Here is a 15,163-nt window from a genome sequence, read left to right as displayed (position 1 = left end):
CAAGTAACATACCGATGACAAAGGGAACAACGTATGTTGTTATGCGGTCTGACCGATAAAGATCTTCGTAGAATATGTAGGAGCCAATATGGGCATCCAGGTCCCGCTATTGGTTATTGACCAGAGACATGTCTCGGTCATGTCTACATTGTTCTCGAACCCGTAGGGTCCGCACGCTTAAGGTTACGATGACAGTTATATTATGAGTTTATGCATTTTGATGTACCGAAGGTTGTTCGGAGTCCCGAATGTGATCACGGACATGACGAGGAGTCTCGAAATGGTCGAGACGTAAAGATTGATATATTGGAAGCCTATGTTTGGACATCGGAAGTGTTCCGGGTGAAATCGGGATTTTACCGGGTTACCGGGAGGTTACCGGAACCCCCCGGGATCCATATGGGCCTTCATGGGCCTTAGTGGAAAGGAGAAAGGGGCAGCCCAAGGTGGCTGCGCCTCTTCCCCCTCCCCTAGTCCTATTAGGACTAGGAGAAGGTGGCCGGCCCCCCTCTCTCCCTTCCCCTCCGAGGAATCCTAGTTGGACTAGGATTGGGGGGAGGAATCCTACTCCCAGAGGGAGTAGGACTCTCCTGCGCCTCCCTCTATGGCCGGCCAGCCTCCCCCTCTCTACTCCTTTATATATGGAGGCAGGGGCACCTCTAAACACACAAGTTGACACAAGTTGATCCACGTGATCGATTCCTTAGCCGTGTGCGGTGCCCCCTGCCACCATATTCCTCGATAATACTGTAGCGGAGTTTAGGCGAAGCCCTGCTGCTGTAATTCATCAAGATCGTCACCACGCCGTCGTGCTGACGAAACTCTTCCCCGACACTTTGCTGGATCGGAGTCCGGGGATCGTCATCGAGCTGAACGTGTGCTCGAACTCGGAGGTGCCGTAGTTTCGGTGCTTGATCGGTTGGATCGTGAAGACGTACGACTACTTCCTCTACGTCGTGTCATCGCTTCCGCAGTCGGTCTGCGTTGGGTACGTAGACAACACTCTCCTCTCGTTGCTATGCATCACATGATCCTGTGTGCGCGTAGGAAAATTTTGAAATTACTACGAAACCCAACAGTGGCATCCGAGCCTAGGTTAATGATGTTGATGTTATATGCACGAGTAGAACACAAGTGAGTTGTGGACGATACAAGTCATACTGCCTACCAGCATGTCATATTTTGGTTCGGCGGTATTGTTGGACGAGACGACCCAGACCAACCTTACGCGTACGCTTACGCGAGACCGGTTCCCTCGACGTGCTTTGCACAGAGATGGCTTGCGGGCAACTGCCTCTCCAACTTTAGTTGAACCAAGTATGGCTACGCCCGGTCCTTGCGAAGGTTAAAACGGAGTCTATTTGACAAACTATCGTTGTGGTTTTGATGCGTAGGTGAGATTGGTTCTTACTTAAGCCCGTAGCAGCCACGTAAAACATGCAACAACAAAGTAGAGGACGTCTAACTTGTTTTTGCAGGGCATGTTGTGATGTGATATGGTCAAGGCATGATGCTGAATTTTATTGTATGAGATGATCATGTTTTGTAACCAAGTTATCGGCAACTGGCAGGAGCCATATGGTTGTCGCTTTATTGTATGCAATGCAATCGCGATGTAATGCTTTACTTTATTACTAAACGGTAGTGATAGTCGTGGAAGCATAAGATTGGCGAGACGACAACGATGCTACGATGGAGATCAAGGTGTCGCGCCGGTGACGATGGTGATCATGACGGTGCTTCGGAGATGGAGATCACAAGCACAAGATAATGATGGCCATATCATATCACTTAGATTGATTGCATGTGATGTTTATCTTTTTATGCATCTTATCTTGCTTTGATTGACGGTAGCATTATAAGATGATCTCTCACTAAATTATCAAGAAGTGTTCTCCCTGAGTATGCACCGTTGCAAAAGTTCTTCGTGCTGAGACACCACGTGATGATCGGGTGTGATAGGCTCTACGTTCAAATACAACGGGTGCAAAACAGTTGCGCACGCAGAATACTCAGGTTAAACTTGACGAGCCTAGCATATGCAGATATGGCCTCGGAACACGGAGACCGAAAGGTCGAGCGTGAATCATATAGTAGATATGATCAACATAATGATGTTCACCGATGAAACTACTCCATCTCACGTGATGATCGGACATGGTTTAGTTGATTTGGATCACGTGATCACTTAGAGGATTAGAGGGATGTCTATCTAAGTGGGAGTTCTTTAATAATATGATTAATTGAACTTAAAATTTATCATGAACTTAGTCCCTGATAGTATCTTGCTTGTTTATGTTGATTGTAGATAGATGGCTCGTGCTGTTGTTCCGTTAAATTTTAATGCGTTCCTTGAGAAAGCAAAGTTGAAAGATGATGGTAGCAATTACACGGACTAGGTCCGTAACTTGAGGATTATCCTCATTGCTGCATAGAAGAATTACGTCCTGGAAGCACCGCTGGGTGCCAGGCCTGCTGCTGGAGCAACGCCAGATGTTATGAACGTCTGGCAGAGCAAAGCTGATGACTACTCGATAGTTCAGTGTGCCATGCTTTACGGCTTAGAATCGGGACTTCAACGACGTTTTGAACGTCATGGAGCATATGAGATGTTCCAGGAGTTGAAGTTAATATTTCAAGCAAATGCCCGAATTGAGAGATATGAAGTCTCCAATAAGTTCTACAGTTGCAAGATGGAAGAGAACAGTTCTGTCAGTGAGCATATACTCAAAATGTCTGGGTATAATAATCACTTGATTCAATTGGGAGTTAATCTTCCAGATGATTGCGTCATTGACAGAATTCTCCAATCACTGCCACCAAGCTACAAGAGCTTCGTGATGAACTATAATATGCAAGGGATGAACAAGACTATTCCCGAGCTCTTCGCAATGCTAAAAGCTGCGGAGGTAGAAATCAAGAAGGAGCATCAAGTGTTGATGGTTAACAAGACCACTAGTTTCAAGAAAAAGGGCAAAGGGAAGAAAAAGGGGAACTTCAAAAAGAACGGCAAGCAAGTTGCTTCTCAAGAGAAGAAACCCAAGTCTAGACCTAAGCCTGAAACTGAGTGCTTCTACTGCAAGCAGACTGGTCACTGGAAGCGGAACTGCCCCAAGTATTTGGCGGATAAGAAGGATGGCAAGGTGAACAAAGGTATATGTGATATACATGTTATTGATGTGTACCTTACCAATGCTCGCAGTAGCACCTGGGTATTTGATACTGGTTCTGTTGCTAATATTTGCAACTCGAAACAGGGACTACAGAATAAGCGGGCACTGGCAAAGGACGAGGTGACGATGCGCGTGGGAAACGGTTCCAAAGTTGATGTGATCGCGGTCGGCACGCTACCTCTACATCTACCTTCGGGATTAATATTAGACCTAAATAATTGTTATTTGGTGCCAGCGTTGAGCATGAACATTATATCTGGATCTTGTTTAATGCGAGACGGTTATTCATTTAAATCAGAGAATAATGGTTGTTCTATTTATATGAGTAATATCTTTTATGGTCATGCACCCTTGAAAAGTGGTCTATTCTTACTAAATCTCGATAGTAGTAATACACATATTCATAATGTTGAAACCAAAAGATACAGAGTTGATAATGAAAGTGCAACTTATTTGTGGCACTGTCGTTTAGGTCATATCGGTGTAAAACGCATGAAGAAACTCCATACTAATGGACTTTTGGAACCACTTGATTATGAATCACTTGGTACTTGCGAACCGTGCCTCATGGGCAAGATGACTAAAACACCGTTCTCCGGTACTATGGAGAGAGCAACAGATTTGTTGGAAATCATACATACCGATGTATGTGGTCCGATGAATATTGAGGCTCGTGGCGGATATCGTTATTTTCTCACCTTCACAGATGATTTGAGCAGATATGGATATATCTACTTAATGAAGCATAAGTCTGAAACATTTGAAAAGTTCAAAGAATTTCAGAGTGAAGTTGAAAATCATCGTAACAAGAAAATAAAGTTTCTACGATCTGATCGTGGAGGAGAATATTTGAGTTACGAGTTTGGTGTACATTTGAAAAACTGTGGAATAGTTTCGCAACTCACGCCCCCCGGAACACCACAGCGTAATGGTGTGTCCGAACGTCGTAATCGTACTTTACTAGATATGGTGCGATCTATGATGTCTCTTACAGATTTACCGCTATCATTTTGGGGATATGCTTTAGAGACGGTCGCATTCACGTTAAATAGGGCACCATCAAAATCCGTTGAGACGACGCCTTATGAACTATGGTTTGGCAAGAAACCAAAGTTGTCGTTTCTTAAAGTTTGGGGCTGCGATGCTTATGTGAAAAAGCTTCAACCTGATAAGCTCGAACCCAAATCGGAGAAATGTGTATTCATAGGATACCCAAAGGAAACTGTTGGGTACACCTTCTATCACAGATCCGAAGGCAAAACATTTGTTGCTAAGAATGGATCATTTCTAGAGAAGGAGTTTCTCTCGAAAGAAGTGAGTGGGAGGAAAGTAGAACTTGACGAGGTAACTGTACCTACTCCCTTACTGGAAAGTAGTTCATCACAGAAAACTGTTTCAGTGACACCTACACCAGTTAGTGAGGAAGCCAATGATAATGATCATGAAACTTCAGATCAAGATACTACTGAACTTCGTAGATCAACCAGAGTAAGATCCGCACTAGAGTGGTACGGTAATCCTGTTCTGGAGGTCATGCTACTAGATCATGATGAACCTACGAACTATGAAGAAGCGATGGTGAGCCCAGATTCCGCAAAGTGGCTAGAAGCCATGAAATCTGAGATGGGATCCATGTATGAGAACAAAGTATGGACTTTGGTTGACTTGCCCGATGATCGGCAAGCGATTGAGAATAAATGGATCTTTAAGAAGAAGACTGACGCTGATGGTAATGTTACTGTCTACAAAGCTCGACTTGTCGCAAAAGGTTTTCGGCAAGTTCAAGGAATTGAATACGATGAGACCTTCTCACCCGTAGCGATGCTTAAGTCCGTCCGAATCATGTTAGCAATTGCCGCATTTTATGATTATGAAATTTGGCAAATGGATGTCAAAACTGCATTCCTGAATGGATTCCTGGAAGAAGAGTTGTATATGATGCAACCAGAAGGTTTTGTCGATCCAAAGGGAGCTAACAAAGTGTGCAAGCTCCAGCGATCCATTTATGGACTGGTGCAAGCCTCTCGGAGTTGGAATAAACGTTTTGATAGTGTGATCAAAGCATTTGGTTTTATACAGACTTTTGGAGAAGCCTGTATTTACAAGAAAGTGAGTGGGAGCTCTGTAGCATTTCTGATATTATATGTGGATGACATATTACTGATTGGAAATGATATAGAATTTCTGGATAGCATAAAGGGATACTTGAATAAAAGTTTTTCAATGAAAGACCTCGGTGAAGCTGCTTACATATTAGGCATTAAGATCTATAGAGACAGATCAAGACGCTTAATTGGACTTTCACAAAGCACATACCTTGACAAAATTTTGAAGAAATTCAAAATGGATCAAGCAAAGAAAGGGTTCTTGCCTGTGTTACAAGGTGTGAAATTGAGTAAGACTCAATGCCCGACCACTGCAGAAGATAGAGAGAATATGAAAGATGTTCCCTATGCATCAGCCATAGGCTCTATCATGTATGCAATGCTGCGTACCAGACCTGATGTGTGCCTTGCTATAAGTTTAGCAGGGAGGTACCAAAGTAATCCAGGAATGGATCACTGGACAGCGGTCAAGAACATCCTGAAATACCTGAAAAGGACTAAGGATATGTTTCTCGTATATGGAAGTGACAAAGAGCTCATCGTAAAAGGTTACGTTGATGCAAGCTTTGACACTGATCCGGACGATTCTAAATCGCAAACCGGATACGTGTTTACATTAAACGGTGGAGCTGTCAGTTGGTGCAGTTCTAAACAAAGCGTCGTAGCGGGATCTACATGTGAAGCGGAATACATAGCTGCTTCGGAAGCAGCAAATGAAGGAGTCTGGATGAAGGAGTTCATATCCGATCTAGGTGTCATACCTAGTGCATCGGGTCCAATGAAAATCTTTTGTGACAATACTGGTGCAATTGCCTTGGCAAAGGAATCCAGATTTCACAAAAGGACCAAACACATCAAGAGACGCTTCAACTCCATCCGGGATCTAGTCCAGGTGGGAGACATAGAGATTTGTAAGATACATACGGATCTGAATATTGCAGACCCGTTGACTAAGCCTCTTCCACGAGCAAGACATGATCAGCACCAAAGCTCCATGGGTGTTAGATTCATTACAGTGTAATCTAGATTATTGACTCTAGTGCAAGTGGGAGACTGAAGGAAATATGCCCTAGAGGCAATAATAAAGTTATTATTTATTTATTTCCTTATAATCATGATAAATGTTTATTATTCATGCTAGAATTGTATTTTCCGGAAACATAATACATGTGTGAATACATAGACAAACAGAGTGTCACTAGTATGCCTCTACTTGACTAGCTCGTTAATCAAAGATGGTTATGTTTCCTAACCATGAACAATGAGTTGTTATTTGACTAACGAGGTCACATCATTAGTAGAATGATCTGATTGACATGACCCATTCCATTAGCTTAGCACCTGATCGTTTAGTATGTTGCTATTGCTTTCTTCATGACTTATACATGTTCCTACGACTATGAGATTATGCAACTCCCGTTTACCGGAGGAACACTTTGGGTACTACCAAACGTCACAACGTAAATGGGTGATTATAAAGGAGTACTACAGGTGTCTCCAATGGTCGATGTTGGGTTGGCGTATTTCGAGATTAGGATTTGTCACTCCGATTGTCGGAGAGGTATCTCTGGGCCCTCTCGATAATACACATCACATAAGCCTTGCAAGCATTACAACTAATATGTTAGTTGTGAGATGATGTATTACGGAACGAGTAAAGAGACTTGCCGTTAACGAGATTGAACTAGGTATTGGATACCGACGATCGAATCTCGGGCAAGTAACATACCGATGACAAAGGGAACAACGTATGTTGTTATGCGGTCTGACCGATAAAGATCTTCGTAGAATATGTAGGAGCCAATATGGGCATCCAGGTCCCGCTATTGGTTATTGACCAGAGACATGTCTCGGTCATGTCTACATTGTTCTCGAACCCGTAGGGTCCGCACGCTTAAGGTTACGATGACAGTTATATTATGAGTTTATGCATTTTGATGTACCGAAGGTTGTTCGGAGTCCCGGATGTGATCACGGACATGACGAGGAGTCTCGAAATGGTCGTGACGTAAAGATTGATATATTGGAAGCCTATGTTTGGACATCGGAAGTGTTCCGGGTGAAATCGGGATTTTACCGGGTTACCGGGAGGTTACCGGAACCCCCCGGGAGCCATATGGGCCATCATGGGCCTTAGTGGAAAGGAGAAAGGGGCAGCCCAAGGTGGCTGCGCCTCTTTCCCCTCCCCTAGTCCTATTAGGACTAGGAGAAGGTGGCCGGCCCCCCTCTCTCCCTTCCCCTCCGAAGAATCCTAGTTGGACTAGGATTGGGGGGAGGAATCCTACTCCCAGAGGGAGTAGGACTCTCCTGCGCCTCCCTCTTTGGCCGGCCAGCCTCCCCTCCTTTCCTCCTTTATATACGGAGGCAGGGGCACCTCTAAACACACAAGTTGACACAAGTTGATCCACGTGATCGATTCCTTAGCCGTGTGCGGTGCCCCCTGCCACCATATTCCTCGATAATACTGTAGCGGAGTTTAGGCGAAGCCCTGCTGCTGTAGTTCATCAAGATCGTCACCACGCCGTCGTGCTGACGAAACTCTTCCCCGACACTTTGCTGGATCGGAGTCCGGGGATCGTCATCGAGCTGAACGTGTGCTCGAACTCGGAGGTGCCGTAGTTTCGGTGCTTGATCGGTTGGATCGTGAAGACGTACGACTACTTCCTCTACGTCGTGTCATTGCTTCCGCAGTCGGTCTGCGTTGGGTACGTAGACAACACTCTCCTCTCGTTGCTATGCATCACATGATCCTGTGTGCGCGTAGGAAATTTTTTTGAAATTATTACGAAACCCAACAAGAACGACGGTAGTAAATAAGATGATCCCTCATAACAATTTCAAGAAAGTGTTCTCCCTAACTGTGCACCGTTGCTAAAGTTCGTCGTTTCGAAGCACCACGTGATGATCGGGTGTGATAGATCCTTACGTTCACATACAACGGGTGTAAGACAGTTTTACACATGCAATACACTTAGGTTAACTTGACGAGCCTAGCATGTACAGACATGGCCTCGGAACACAAGAGACCAAAAGGCCGAACATGAGTCGTATGGAAGATACAATCAACATGGAGATGTTCACCGACGATGACTAGTCCGTCTCACGTGATGATCGGACACGGCCTAGTCGACTCGGATCATGTATCACTTAGATGACTAGAGGGATGTCAAATCTGAGTGGGAGTTCATTAAATAATTTGATTAGATGAACTTTATTATCATGAACAATAGTCTAAAATCTTTGCAAAATGTCTTGTAGATCAAATGGCCAACGCTCATGTCACCATGAACTTCAACGCGTTCCTAGAGAAAACCAAGCTGAAAGATGATGGCAGCAACTATTCGGACTGGGTCCGAAACCTGAGGATCATCCTCATAGCTGCCAAGAAACAATATGTCCTAGAAGCACCGCTAGGTGATGCACCCATCCCAGAGAACCAGGACGTTATGAACGCTTGGCAGTCTCGTGCTGATGATTACTCCCTCGTTCAGTGCGGCATGCTTTACAGCTTAGAACCGGGGCTCCAAAAGCGTTTTGAGCGACACGGAGCATATGAGATGTTCGAGGAGCTGAAACTAGTTTTCCAAGCTCATGCCCGGGTCGAGAGATATGAAGTCTCCGACAAGTTCTACAATTGTAAGATGGAGGAAAATAGTTCTGTCAGTGAGCACATACTCAAAATGTCTGGGTTGCACAACCGCCTGTCCCAGCTGGACATTAACCTCCCGGACGAGGCAGTCATTGACAGAATCCTTCAGTCGCTCCCACCGAGATACAAGAGCTTTGTGATGAACTACAATATGCAGGGGATGGTGAAAACTATTCCTGAAGTATTTTCAATGCTGAAGTCAGCAGAGGTAGAAATCAAGAAGGAGCATCAAGTGTTGATGGTCAATAAAACCACTAAGTTCAAGAAGGGCAAGGGAAAGAAGAACTTCAAGAAGGACGACAAGGATGTTGCCGCGCCCGGTAAGCCAGTTGCCGGGAAGAAGTCAAAGAATGGACCCAAGCCTGCGACTGAGTGCTTTTATTGCAAAGGGAAGGGTCACTGGAAGCGGAACTGCCCCAAATACTTAGCAGACAAGAAGGCCGGCAACACTAAAGGTATATTTGATATACATGTAATTGATGTGTACCTTACCAGTACTCGTAGTAACTCCTGGGTATTTGATACCGGTGCCGTTGCTCATATATGTAACTCATAGCAGGAGCTGCGGAATAAACGGAGACTGGCGAAGGACGAGGTGACGATGCGCGTCGGGAATGGTTCCAAGGTTGATGTGATCGCCGTCGGCACGCTACCTCTACATTTACCTACGGGATTAGTTTTAAACCTCAATAATTATTATTTAGTGCCAAGTTTGAGCATGAACATTGTATCAGGATCTCGTTTAATACGAGATGGCTACTCATTTAAATCCGAGAATAATGGTTGTTCTATTTATATGAGAGAAATGTTTTATGGTCATGCTCCGATGGTTAATGGTTTATTCTTAATGAATCTCGAACGTAATGTTACACATGTTCATAGTGTGAATACGAAAAGATGTAAAGTTGATAACGATAGTCCCACATACTTGTGGCACTGCCGCCTTGGTCACATTGGTGTCAAGCGCATGAAGAAGCTCCATGCTGATGGACTTTTAGAGTCTCTCGATTATGAATCATTTGACACATGCGAACCATGCCTCATGGGCAAGATGACCAAGACTCCGTTCTCCAGAACAATGGAGCGAGCAACCAACTTATTGGAAATCATACATACCAATGTGTGTAGTCCAATGAGTGTTGAGGCTCGCGGAGGATATCGTTATGTTCTCACTCTCACTGATGACTTGAGTAGATATGGGTATGTCTACTTGATGAAACACAAGTCTGAGACCTTTGAAAAGTTCAAGGAATTTCATAATGAAGTAGAGAATCAACGTGACCGAAAGATAAAATTCTTGCGATCAGATCATGGAGGAGAATATTTAAGTCACGAATTTGGTACACACTTAAGGAAATGTGGAATCGTTTCACAACTCATGCCGCCTGGAACACCTCAGCGTAACGGTGTGTCCGAACGTCGTAATCGCACTCTATTGGATATGGTGCGATCTATGATGTCTCTTACTGATTTACTGCTATCATTTTGGGGATACGCTCTAGAGACAGCTACATTCACTTTAAATAGGGCACCGTCTAAATCCGTTGAGACGACACCGTATGAATTATGGTTTGGGAAGAAACCTAAGCTGTCGTTTCTAAAAGTTTGGGGATGCGATGCTTATGTCAAGAAACTTCAACCTGAAAAGCTTGAACCCAAGTCAGAAAAATGCGTCTTCATTGGATACCCTAAGGAAACCATTGGGTATACCTTCTACCTTAGATCCGAAGGCAAGATCTTTGTTGCCAAGAACGGATCCTTTCTGGAAAAAGAGTTTCTCTCGAAAGGAGTAAGTGGGAGGAAAGTAGAACTCGATGAAGTACTACCTCTTGAACCGGAAAGTAGTGCAGCTCAGGAAAATGTTCCTGTGGTGCCTGCACCGACTAGAGAGGAAATTAATGATGATGATCAAGGTACTTCGGATCAAGTTGCTACTGAACTTCGTAGGTCCACTAGGACACGTTCCGCACCAGAGTGGTACGGCAACCCTGTCTTAGAAATCATGTTGTTAGACAACGGTGAACCTTCAAACTATGAAGAAGTGATGGCGGGCCCAGATTCCAACAAATGGCTTGAAGCCATGCAATCCGAGATAGGATCCATGTATGAAAACAAAGTATGGACTTTGACAGACTTGCCCGATGATCGGCGAGCGATAGAAAACAAATGGATCTTTAAGAAGAAGACGGACGCGGATGGTAATGTTACCATCTATAAAGCTCGACTTGTCGCTAAGGGTTATCGGCAAGTTCAAGGGATTGACTACGATGAGACTTTCTCTCCCGTAGTGAAGCTTAAGTCCGTCCGAATCATGTTAGCAATTGCCGCATACTATGATTATGAGATATGGCAGATGGACGTCAAAACGGCATTCCTTAACGGTTATCTTAAGGAAGAGCTGTATATGATGCAGCCGGAAGGTTTTGTCGATCCTAAGAATGCTAACAAGGTATGCAAGCTCCAGCGATCCATTTATGGGCTGGTGCAAGCATCTCGGAGTTGGAACATTCGCTTTGATGAGATGATCAAAGCGTTTGGGTTTATGCAGACTTATGGAGAAGCTTGCTTTACAAGAAAGTGTGTGGGAGCTCTGTAGCATTTCTCATATTATATGTAGATGACATACTTTTGATGGGAAATGATATAGAACTTTTGGACAGCATTAAGGCCTACTTGAATAAGAGTTTTTCAATGAAGGACCTTGGAGAAGCTGCTTACATATTAGGCATCAAAATCTATAGGGATAGATCGAGACGCCTCATAGGTCTTTCACAAAGCACATACCTTGATAAGATTTTGAAGAAGTTCAAAATGGATCAGTCCAAGAAAGGGTTCTTGCCTGTTTTGGAAGGTGTGAAATTGAGCTCAGCTCAATGCCCGACCACGGCAAAAGATAAAGAAGAGATGAGTGTCATCCCCTATGCCTCAGCCATAGGATCTATTATGTATGCCATGCTGTGTACCAGACCTGATGTAAACCTTGCCGTAAGTTTGGTAGGAAGGTACCAAAGTAATCCCAACAAGGAACACTGGACAACGGTCAAGAATATCCTGAAGTACCTGAAAAGGACAAAGGACATGTTTCTCGTTTATGGAGGTGACAAAGAGCTCGTCGTAAAGGGTTACGTCGACGCTAGCTTTGACACAGATCTGGATGACTCAAAGTCACAAACCGGATACGTGTATATGTTGAATGGTGGAGCAGTAAGCTGGTGCAGCTGCAAGCAGAGCGTCGTGGTGGGATCTACATGTGAAGCGGAGTACATGGCAGCCTTGGAGGCAGCACATGAAGCAATTTGGGTGAAGGAGTTCATCACCGACCTAGGAGTCATACCCAATGCGTCGGAGCCGATCAAACTCTTCTGTGACAACACTGGAGCTATTGCACTTGCCAAGGAGCCCAGGTTTCACAAGAAGACTAGGCACATCAAGCGTCGCTTCAACTCCATTCGTGAAAATGTTCAAGATGGGGACATAGAAATTTGCAAAGTGCATACGGATCTGAATGTCGCAGATCCGTTAACTAAACCTCTTCCGCGAGCAAAACATGATCAGCACCAGAACTCTATGGGTGTTCGATTCATCAGAATGTAACTAGATTATTGACTCTAGTGCAAGTGGGAGACTGTTGGAAATATGCCCTAGAGGCAATAATAAAAGTATTATTATTATATTTCCTTGTTCATGATAATTGACTATTATTCATGCTATAATTGTATTATCCGGAAATCGTAATACACGTGTGAATACATAGACCACAGTATGTCCCTAGTGAACCTCTAGTTGACTAGCTCGTTGATCAACAGATAGTCATGGTTTCCTAACTATGGACATTGGATGTCATTGATAACGGGATCACATCATTAGGAGAATGATGTGATGGACAAGACCCAATCCTAAGCATAGCACAAGATCGTGTAGTTCGTTTTGCTAGAGCTTTTCCAATGTCAAGTATCTCTTCCTTAGACCATGAGATCGTGTAACTCCCGGATACCGTAGGAGTGCTTTGGGTGTACCAAACGTCACAACGTAACTGGGTGACTATTAAGGTGCACTACAGGTATCTCCAAAAGTGTCTGTTGGGTTGACACGGATCGAGACTGGGATTTGTCACTCCGTATGACGGAGAGGTATCACTGGGCCCACTCGGTAGTGCATCATCATAATGAGCTCAAAGTGACCAAGTGTTTGGTCACGGGATCATGCATTACGGTACGAGTAAAGTGACTTGCCGGTAACGAGATTGAACGAGGTATTGGGATACCGACGATCGAATCTCGGGCAAGTAAAATACCGATTGACAAAGGGAATTGTATACGGGGTTGTTTGAATCCTTGACATCGTGGTTCAACCGATGAGATCATCGAGGAGCATGTGGGAGCCAACATGGGTATCCAGATCCCGCTGTTGGTTATTGCCCGAGAGCCGTCTCGGTCATGTCTGCATGTCTCCCGAACCCGTAGGGTCTACACACTTAAGGTTCGGTGACGCTAGGGTTGTATGAATATGAGTATGCAGCAAACCGAAAGTTGTTCGGAGTCCCGGATGAGATCCCGGACGTCACGAGGAGTTCCGGAATGGTCCGGAGGTAAAGATTTATATATGGGAAGTCTTATTTTGGTCGCCGGAAAAGTTTCGGGCATTATCGGTATTGTACCGGGAGTGCCGAAAGGGGTCCGGGGGTCCACCAGCCCCGGGGGGGGGGCACATGGGCTGTAGGGGGTGCGCCTTGGCCTATATGGGCCAAGGGCACCATCCCCAAGAGGCCCATGCGCCTAGAGATAAGAGGAGGGGAGAGTCCTAAAGGGGGAAGGCACCTCCTAGGTGCCTTGGGGAGGATGGACTCCTCCCCCCCTTGGCCGCACCCCTTCCTTGGAGGAAGGGGCAAGGCTGTGCCCCCCCTCTCTCTTGCCACTATATAAAGGGAGGGGAGGGAGGGGCAGCCGCACCCCTCAAGGCTTGGCGCCTCCCTCCTCCCTGCAACACCTCCTCCTCCTCCCGTAGTTGCTTAGCGAAGCCCTGCCGGAGTTCTGCTGCCTCCACCACCACCCCGTCGTGCTGCTGGATCAGCATCAACCTCTCCTTCCCCCTTGTTGGATCAAGAAGGAGGAGACGTCATCCGCTCCGTACGTGTGTTGAACGCGGAGGTGCTGTCCGTTCAGTACTAGGTCATCGGTGATCTGAATCACGGCGAGTACGACTCCATCATCCCCGTTCCATTGAACGCTTCCGCACGCGATCTACAAGTGGTATGTAGATGCAATCACTCTCCCATGACTCGTTGCTAGATGAACTCATAGATGGATCTTGGTGAAACCGTAGGAAAATTTTTAATTTTCTGCAACGTTCCCCAACACCATGGTCGTTGACCTCCTCTTCTTCCTGGGTAGCAAATTGGTCATCACCATATTGGCCGTGGCCGTCTTGGCTTTGGGTCTCGTCGGGATCGAAAGCATGGCCTTGGCCATCGGGATGGAAGGCCTCACCACGACCCTCGTAGATGACGTGCTCCATGAACGCAATGTAGTCAGCCTTCAGCATCAGCAGTGGCATTTCATCGAACAGCTTGCAGGCGCCGAGAAGGTTGGCCGCAGGAATGGACCGTGGTTGCTTCCTCTGCATCCCGTCAAATAACTGGCCAATGGCACTGAACCCAGGCGTCACGTTCAGGTCGATGACGACCGCAGTCGGGGTGGAGGGGGTGGCCGGCGCTATCACGCTGCCGTCCGACGACGTGGAGAACCGGGTCTGGCCATGTAGCGGCTTTGGATGAAACCCGGGCATCTCCGGTGTGACGGACGGGTTCGGGGAGTAATATTGTGGAGGGCGAATGGCCAACGAGCCTGTGCTCGCCGCAGCCATGGCAGCCGTCGAGAGAATGGCCGGCGTGGGTTGGCACAACCCTAACATGAGGAGGGCACGCACCTTGGCGACGATGGACTCCTTGTCGTCGATGTCGGCCTTATGTTGCGCGACCGTTACTTTCTTCTCCGCCGCGACGGTGCGCTTGGCCCTCCTCTTGGCCGATTCATGGTTGAGCTTTGCGAGTTCCTCCGGCGTGAGTTCCCCCGGCGACTTCTTGGGGCCCTTGTTCTTTGCCGTAGGGCACACGATGACGGCTGGGTCGCCGGTATTCTTCGGCCCGCCCGCCATGGACAAGGGAGGGGAGAGGAAGCGCGAGATGGTTTTTGGGCAAACGAAGGGAAAGTTGGCGTCTGTGGCCCTTTGACGGTCAG

The sequence above is a fragment of the Triticum dicoccoides genome, chromosome 1B (genome assembly GCF_002162155.2).
Source record: "Triticum dicoccoides isolate Atlit2015 ecotype Zavitan chromosome 1B, WEW_v2.0, whole genome shotgun sequence".
Classification (NCBI taxonomy): Eukaryota; Viridiplantae; Streptophyta; class Magnoliopsida; order Poales; family Poaceae; genus Triticum; species Triticum dicoccoides.
The sequence above is the reverse complement of the archived record's forward strand: the minus strand, read 5'-3'. Positions refer to the sequence as shown.